This window comes from Polyergus mexicanus, unplaced genomic scaffold (genome assembly GCF_030449975.1).
Source record: "Polyergus mexicanus isolate NDT 795.1 unplaced genomic scaffold, iyPolMexi1.0 SCAF_25, whole genome shotgun sequence".
Lineage (NCBI taxonomy): Eukaryota > Metazoa > Arthropoda > Insecta > Hymenoptera > Formicidae > Polyergus > Polyergus mexicanus.
Genome location: NW_027223345.1, coordinates 319,213 through 328,085, shown reverse-complemented (window position 1 = coordinate 328,085; position 8,873 = coordinate 319,213). Strand labels below are relative to the sequence as shown.

The 8,873-nt window shown below is 35.4% G+C and overlaps 1 long non-coding RNA gene across 3 annotated transcripts in view; it reads left to right on the top strand.

Moving 5' to 3' along the window:
- Positions 1-8,873, top strand: part of LOC138943205 (uncharacterized) — a 178,944-nt gene continuing 170,071 nt past the window's right edge. For all 3 annotated transcript variants that reach the window (XR_011448426.1, XR_011448427.1, XR_011448425.1), the window contains exons 1-3: positions 1-1,413; positions 1,776-1,854; positions 2,128-2,176. This is a non-coding gene — a long non-coding RNA (uncharacterized lncRNA). The remainder of the gene's footprint in view (positions 1,414-1,775; positions 1,855-2,127; positions 2,177-8,873) is intronic.

Genomic DNA, 8,873 nt, shown 5'->3' with positions numbered 1-8,873 from the left:
CGTGGTGGAGTGGCTTCAGTACCTGGACGGTATGCCTTAAGGTCCTAAGGGTCCTCAAGGTTTACTGTGAAGGGGAAACCAAGTACCCAGCGTCGTCGTTGCTGTCATCGTGCCGCGGACGGCCCGCCGTATCGTTGGTGCTGTCATCGTGCCGCGGATGGCTTGTCGCGTCGTCGGCACCGTCATCGTGTCGCGGACGGCTTTCGCGTCTTTCGCGTCGCGTGTCGACACAGCATTGCCACGAGTCGCACAATGGCTCATATGTGGCACGCGCATTCGTGCGTTGAACGCACATTAGTGCGTCGTCGTTGCCGTCATCGTGCCGTACGAGCAACGATGCGTCGCGTTGTCGCGGTATCGCGTTTTCGCGTCGTCGCGTCTTCGCGTTGGACTTTTATCTCGTTTTCACGATTGTCACCGAGGATCATACTTTGTTGCCGATTAAATGGGATGTCTCTCAGCGTTGCAATCGTTAATATATTAATACCTATTAATATAATTAATTTTATATTAATATCAGTTAATATTAATTCTATATTAATATTATATATTATATAAATATTTATGTATTAATAAATTTAATATATTAATGTAGGCGCAACGTTAAAACGCCTCAGTATCGCGGCTGAGGTGAATGCCGGCCGCGTAGCAACGTATGTTCGTGCATAGTATAGATGCATGTTCGCGCGGTTAATCTTGAACTTCGGTTCGAGAATCGGCTGTTGAGGGCACGTTCTGCTCCGACGAACGGTTCGGCCCGAATCGGTTAGAGTTCGGTCGATTGTTTTGGAATGATCGTTAATGGGTCCCTTCTCTTGTACCGTCTAACAGCACATTGTAGAAATACTAACATGTTTGGCATCTGAGGAGTTGGCTGTTCTAATTAGGTTCGATTTTCGCTCGCTAGAGAAGTTGATCTCCTGCTTTCGAAATGCTAGATTGTTAGCACGTAGAAGGTGGGTATCTTCATTCTCGACCCGTCTATCAGCCTTACGATAAACCCGGCTCAGTCTGTATGATAGAGACTTGGTGGTTCGTATGAAATCGTTCCTAACGATGTTCTAGTCGGCCCTCGATGGGAGCAGGCGCGGGTCAAGAGTCGAGTGAACCCCATTCGCGATTATTCCATCAATCGATTTCGTCTTCTTCCGCTTCCGCTTAACCTTTGCTCGAAGTAATCGGTGAATTCCCGACTTGTCGACTCGAAGTGTGATTCTCACGTGAAGCGGGATTCGATCGTACCGAAATTCGAAAGTGCGGGAGTGTCGTTCAAAGTATCGCGCGTATAAGTGCGGAGATAATATTTCTTAATAAAAGTGCGGGGGTGCCGTTTAAAGTATCGCGCGTGTGAATCAACCTGAGAGGAGGAGGAGGCCTAGGAGAGGCATCAGGCACTGGTGGAGCAACTCTGTGGTGAGTAAATTATTTGTATATTAATTACTTATTTTTGCACACGTGTGATTTTAATTAAGCAATTAATCGCGTAATTTAATTTTTTATTTATATGATTTAAACAAGAAAGAATTAGAAAGAAAAAGATTTTTAAATAAAAGATATAATTGTAAAAATTTCCACTTTTAAATTATAGTTTTTATATGAAATTATTAAAGTTATTAGTAGCTTTTTCTTTTCAAAATTTATAAAATTATTTTATTAATCTTCATATTATTATATGCATCGAATATAAAATTCAATGCCTAACAAATTTTTTGAAATTTTTTGATTAATTATTTTGAGCGCTGCTATAATTTAGATCTTCTATTTGTATGTTACAGATCAACGTAGCGACCTTGATATCTTGAGAGGAGGAGGAGGCCTAGGAAAGGCATCCTGCACCAGCGGAGCAACCTAAGGGTGAGTATTATTATAAATTCCGTATATCCGTATTAATTCGGTTCATTTATTTGAATACTTCAAACGAGAGAGATTCGCACAAAGAGAAAAACTCTTTTATAAAAGTTTCTACTTAAAAAAGATAGTTTTTTTTTAGACCTTATAAAATTATTTCATATTTATATATCTGCTTATTATTGCATCGGATATAAAATTCGGTGCGTACAATAATAATTTCTTGTAAAATATTAATTATTTTAAATGTTGCTGTAATTTGGATTTTGTATATTGCAGACAACAGTAGCCTCAAGACCAACAACTCCGCTGTCGCGCATCAGTGCCGGTGAGTGAGAAATTTTCATTTAATTTTAGGATAATGGATTTTTAGAGATTGTAGATGTAGATCGTAGCTTGTAGATTATAGATGGATCCGTTATCTTAAAATGGATGGACTAGAATAAATTAAATCACACACGTAACTTTTGACATTTTTTTACATTAAAGCATATTACAGAAGCAAACTAAAACGTAAATAAAAAAATATAGAAAAACAATTCATTGTCAATTCATTCTTTATCATTCTGTGTGATCAATTATCTATCAATTATTTATTTAATAAAGAATCACTAATTTTATTATTATGTATATAATAATTTATTCTTTTATAACGTACGTTGATTTTATTTTAATATTTTGTAGTCCATCCATCTATATGTAGTGTAGCTTATCAAAAAACTTTGTTTTGACTGATATAAATTTAAATAATCGATCAATCGAATCATATATTGTATAATGTTTAAAGAGATAAATGAATAATAATAATATAAAGTAAAAGTATAGTGAAAAATATATAAAAGTAAATGTTTACTTAATTCTATTTTATTATAAATTATATTATAAGAGTAATATTATATATTACAAAAATTTTAATTAATTACAATTTTTAATTAATGATTTGACATCATTAATTAAAAATCAATTGTATCAGTTAAAGTAAAGTTATATTAAAACAACGTACAACAAACGGTCCTAACGACCGTCAACGAGCGTAAAATTACGTTCATGCACCGGATATAATAATTAGTCGGCAACGGAAGGAATTTCTCTCTTTCATTGGCCTTTGATAGAAGTCGAAGTTACATCTCTGGCTAGATGTAGCCATAATAAATATGGCCAGGATCAACAAAAGATAAGCCTAACGAAAGCAACATAGTTGATCAATATCGTGGTTAAAAAGCGCAAAAGTACACATATTGGGCGGGCAGTACATGTGTTTGCGCATTTCTACGTGCAATGGCACGTAATCAAAAATGCTACCGGGGCATTTTATTAGGGCGTGAGTAGGACACGTGAGTAGGGCACGCGAGTAAAGCACGCGAGTAAAGCACGCGAGTAGGGCGCGCGACAAAGACACGCTCCCCAAAATTTCAATAATTCCGAATTCCCGCTGGCTTAGCCAGCAAAAGTAAGGTTGTTAGAATTATTTATTAGGACCATCTTAACTAAAGATAGTCATTTAATTCCTTAAGTATTTTTAATTCCTTAAAATTCTTAAGAAAACTAAAGAAATAGGTTCCTTTTTTTTTTTTTAGGGAAATTAAAAAGTAAAATTTAATTATAAAAAATTTGTAGAAAAGTTAATAATTTTAATTTTTCTTACCATATCGTTTGTTGTTTTATATATTGTTTTATTGTGAAAATAAATAATATTATAAATTATAAAATGTTAGCCAATTTTTATGGCGCTTAGCGCTTTAATCGAAATTTTGTTTTTAAACTTCTCTGAATCCCTGATGAATTTCAGATATTTTCATATAGCTAAATTAACGATATCAATAGTACATGGATATTATAATGAATTGGATATTATATAATGGATATTATATAATTTGTATAATTTGTACACATAGTATATTAATTACATACATTAATAACAAACAACATCGATGCAGCATACTGCCAAAAATATGTAAACGCCTAATTCCCACTGTCACTCAATCTGCGCACGACCAACGTCCCCCTTCCCCTCCCCCTGTAACTACTATAAATAATATTTTCTCTCTATACGTAAAATTCGCTTAATTGAGTGCGCCATTACCTGCAATTTAATGCAATGTAAACGATTAAAATGTTTATCAAATTCGATCTTGATTCTGAACCAACTGATGTATGGTAAATCATTTCATTATGACGATAATTGTGCATTTATAAAGTGGTAAATATGTAGTTGGGCGAAAAATCGGGAGAAAAATTCTCCGGCTCGTGTGCGCGAAGGCAAAACATTAAGTGGAGGAATTCGATAAGACGGGAAATCCTGGTACGAAACGGCAGAAATTGCATTTTTCTACGTGAAATGCATTCGACGAAGCCTGCGTCTTATGATAAAATGACTGGAAATGCGGGGTTATCTCAATGCTATTCAAGCATTTCAAATTATTGACGTATGTGTGTACGTATGTACGTCGCAGCGTATAATCATATGTGCCGCGCGATCATTAAAGTGACGTGAATCATACTGAAGAATCAGAGTCTCTTTCGAAGAAACGATAATGCTGTATACAACGTTATCTCTTCCCCGTATTTTCCAACGAGTACTACTTTATAAAATTTATTACTTGTACCGCCTATAAATTGCGATTATTCTGAAACAAACTTTTCTTTAACTATGTACGAGGAAAAGAACATTAGCACGTTCCCTGCTTTTTAATTACATTAATCATAAAATTCTGTATTAATTTTAAATCAAGAAATGAACACGATGAATCAGCACATTTCTGTTATGATCTCTTTTGATGATGTCTTATTTCACAGAGCGATCATAATAGAATTGTCGTGTTTTGAACGTGGCAAATGAATTACGTTCGCCTTCACAGGCTGACGTTTGAATTAGACTTGCGTGCGGAGAGTGTGTACATTCCTTTCCTTAACACAGTGCAACATCTACACGCATTTCCGACTTACATTTCCGAGCTAACCACTCCTTTCCGTTACACGCGACGGCTCAACCCCTAAGAAACACCATTAAGCTTGTTATAAAATTACCATAAACGTCCAAGATAAAAACAACAGCTGCCAACTACAATATATTTAGTACCCAAAAATATTAATTGCGGAATTTTGAATAAAAATTAAATTACTTGTGAAAAAGAGAGGATATATATCATATTTTTCATTTATATTATCTCGTAAAATTTTGAGCAAAAAATGGATTATTTTTGAATTGTTCTATATTAAATAAATAATTTAACAATGCATTGTATTGTAAGACGCAAGAAATTTTATTGAATATAAGTGATTATTATATGATAAATCCAATTCAAATTTGATTAAGACGATATTTTCATTAGCCTAGAAAATTATTCAATTAAAATAACAAAACAAAAATATTTCTAAATGTTAATTGATAATTTTTTTATAATTCGATTATCTTGTATACATATCCTCTCTATGTAATAACATTACTGGTGAAATTAGAAAGTGTGTAATTTAGTATTTTTAATGAAAAGATCAGTTCCAATAAGAAAAAGGTGCTCAATAAGCAATTTCCATCATTTATCACGTGCGATATCAGAATAATTATTGGGTCTATCAAAATTTTCCGATAGCTATGTTATTTTGATCATTCCGGAGTGATAACGAGACGGAAAATAATATTTTTTTGTATTGGAAGCTATAGATTTACTCGTTATCACGTATACAGGTGAAACACACGAATGTTCGACGTAAATAATAGAAAACTCTCGCGCCTAAGTTAGGCAAGTTGTTAGATAAGTATCTAATGATCGATCTATATAATAGAGAAAGAGTCTTTTTCTTGTTTCCTGACTATTCGGACGATGTGCATTTAGATTTCGCCTCGATAGAATCACTTAAGCGATAAATCTTGACCGACGTCGTCGTCCCGTCTTTCGCGGTTTTGTCCTGTAGGATCTATCGCTCCCTTAGTTAGCGGACTCGGCTGCCTCGCTCATCTCGCTCGCGTTCTTCGGCGTAAACGTCGCTTGGTATCGTTCTCTTCTCCCCACCGAAACGAGAGAGTCAGAGTCTCTCTAGGCTGAAGTGCCGGACAATTTGATAATTGGATCTGCGGCAGTGCTGTGATTTACGCGCAGGAGGGTCCAAGGTTGACCGTCCGGGAGGTTACCACTATATAGCGGAACCGCTCCGGAAGTGATTTCGACAGATAAAGAGAGAGAGAGAGAGAGAGAGAGAGTCTTCTCGCAAATTAGTTAAAACTATGTCTCTACTATGGCTAGACGCTGTTTTACAACCTTCCCCAATTCTCGTTACGGTGCAAACATAACCTCAATACTCTCACTATCGTGCGATATATCAATCGCGCGTAGATCGCTCGGATATGCATGAGGTATTGAAATGCGAAATCATTAATCGATAAATCGTCTATTTTCGTGCGACAGAACATTACGATCGTAACGATTTCTAATTATATTACTGCAAATTTCTTTATAACATAGATCGCATTTGCGACTGATACATTTTTATATCAAGAGTTAGAATATTAGAGAATTAGTGCAGAATTAACGTATCATGAAAAATTAGTTAGACTCACATTCTTTTTCTTTTTTTCTTTTTTTTTTATTAGACAGAATGTACACGAGCATACATATTTTATTATCCAATAAATTTTAATCGAGGGTAGCGACGATTATCTCGACAGTTCAAAATGATCCCGGTTATGTTCTAAAACGCGGGTATAAAGAGAAGCCTCGTAAGGATCGCGAAAATTCGCTTGCAATTCGAACGACGTGACCCCGTATGGGAATTCTACGAGTTGAATCGAATCTGCGACACTGAAAGAAAATGATGATCCGTAAAACGAAACGATAAGAAGACGTTGTGAGAAGAATATCGTAAAGTCTCCCTTCGCTTAGCGAAATGCTTCAACTCGCTCCTCGTCCGCCCTTAGCTTGGCTTTTCAGCTTCGCGACGCACGTCGCAACGCGTTAACCATAAAATACCAAGGCGAAAGATTGCCGTGAAATAAACTCCGGGCAGTAGCTTCTTTATATCGAAAAAACGCGTAAACGCGTGGCAAATTTCTTTTGTCGTCATCCCTGCGAGAGGAAGCATTCCAGGAAGAGCAAAATTACTAGCATCTTCTTTATATAAAGCATTAAATGTTTTTCATTTGACGGTATTTTATTATACAATACAATCTTTCTATGAGATTAGTAAAACTCAAAAATCCATCTGACAAATTTTGTAAACGAACAAGTAATAAATATTGTAACAAACGAGATGTAAGTACGAATCGATTTATACGTTACATTATTAAACTCTCTATCTCGTCGTACAAACGTTACAATTTATATCACAAAATGCACACATATAAACAATACTTAGAGACAGATCTATAAAAAATTTAAATTAATTGATCATAATTTATAGTAAAGGAAAACAAATGTTTAATCAGATTTTGTCTAATCGATTTTTAAATTTCCAATAAAGACGGTTGCACTTGCGCTATTTATTTATCGTCGCGTGTGTATATCGAAACAAACAATACAACAGCAACGCTCGCACATCGCGCTTAAATTGTAAATTGACATATATATATGTTATTTTTTTAGTTAGTGCACGTTTTTTTCTGAAAAACTTGACAGTATAGGTAAAAAAGAAGTACGAAATATATTCATATAAAAATTTATTCATATAAAATTAGGAATGTGGATAATGTTTTCTTGCTATTAGGCTATTCTACTTAAACTCGGTTTTTTTTTATGTTTTTAAAATATACTCGCGTTGACGAAAGTCACTTAAAATCCGGAAACTCGCGAGGCAATATTATATATCGAAGCGATCGTGTATAACAAATCCCTGTGAAAGAACGCCCGTGGTTTACGCGACTTTTCATATCTCTGTGTAAGAGAGTTTCTCGGCTGTAAAATGCTGAAATCGAGGGCATGACATCGGTGGTATTCTCGCGGTCTGTTCACGCGGTGATGTTCACAGTATATGTATGTGAATCTTTTCGCAGCGAGAAGAGAAGTGCTGGGATGCCGCTCGCGGCCGGTGCGAAAAGTTTAAGTGGAGAAAGTATGCTCGAGCTGGCCACCACACCGAGAGAAAGAACGTCGGAAAGTTTGTGAAAGGGAGTGGGAAAGAGCGGACGAAGTCTTTCCTGGCACTCGTATTATTTCCGCCAGGCGCGTGTCTCCGCGCGTTATCCTCGCTTTCCCACCTCGTCTCGGTCGTTCCGAAGGCGGCGATGGTGTAGCGGTTTTCACGACATACGCGTTTTATTGTTAATTGATATCTCGTCCTTCCTCTTTCCTCTCTTTTTCTCTTTCTCCCTCTGGCAAGAAAATAAGGCGGGATAACTGATTCAAGAATAATGCACGAGCGATAGAATAATCAAAGGAATTTGACATTATTTTATTTCATTCCTGATACTTATTGTTTATTCATGAAATAAACGGAAATTCGTGAAAAAGAGAAAGAAATAATTCACATCTTTTTTCACATTTCTTTCCTTTAAGATAAATATTTATTTTATAAAACTTTGCTCGTGATATAATTTTATCGTCGCGTAAAGAATATTTCTTATTCCTCGGTCTTGCAACGTCTAAACTGCAAACAGCTCAGAATTGCAAACATGATTCAACTTTGAATACGATGTCGTAAATCGTAGAATGTGTAAATAAAGAAAAACAAATGTTCGAAGGCAAAGCCGTAAGCCGGATCTTCGGATGCGATACTAGAAAGGTAATAACCTTTATCTGCGATAAAAGAAATTGATCTTACGATGAAACAGTCAAAGTAAACTTGGCGAGCTATATCTCGCCTTGCGCAATGTAATTTCAGTTTTACTGTCTTAAGTAAATAATAGTATCGTTTGAATTATCTCTCTTTGTACAACGAATTCATGTAGATTTTCGCTTTTTGACGTTTATGTAATGAATAAAATCAGATGATTCAAATTGATTGATTTCTGAGCATTTTCATTCCGACATGAATAAAACTAGATAAAATTAAATCATTTAATTAAATAAGATGAAATTTTTAAATAATTTTTTGAT